Source organism: Pan paniscus, chromosome 16 (genome assembly GCF_029289425.2).
Source record: "Pan paniscus chromosome 16, NHGRI_mPanPan1-v2.0_pri, whole genome shotgun sequence".
In the NCBI taxonomy this organism is placed as follows: domain Eukaryota; kingdom Metazoa; phylum Chordata; class Mammalia; order Primates; family Hominidae; genus Pan; species Pan paniscus.
In genome coordinates, this window is record NC_073265.2 from 74,833,556 (window position 1) to 74,834,024 (window position 469).

The following is a 469-nucleotide window of genomic DNA, read 5'->3' on the forward strand; positions in this document are numbered from 1 at the left end:
GAGCGTCCCTGGCAGGGATGAGCAATACTCTTTCTCTGCCTCCTCAGAAAATAATTTTTTTTTGTTTTGTGTTTTGATTTTAGACGGAGTTTAGCTCTTGTTGCCCAGGTTGGAGTGCAATGGTGTGATCTCAGCTCACTGCAACCTCTACCTCCTGGGTTCAAGCGATTCTCCTGCCTCAGCCTCTTGAGTAGCTGGGATTACAGGCATGTGCCACCATGCCCAGCTAATTTGTATTTTTAGTAGAGACAGGGTTTCTCTATTTTGGTCAGGCTGGTCTCGAACTCCCGACCTCAGGTGATCCGCCCACCTCTGCCTCCCAAAGTGCTGGGATTACAGGCATGAGCAGAAAACAGTTTGCTGGAACATCAAGCCAAAGGAAAGGTGTAATTTATTGTGGGGATTGCGTATTACATAATTAGTTTTCGGGAGTTCCTTCGGTAATTACAATCTGTAACATTTGTAATTG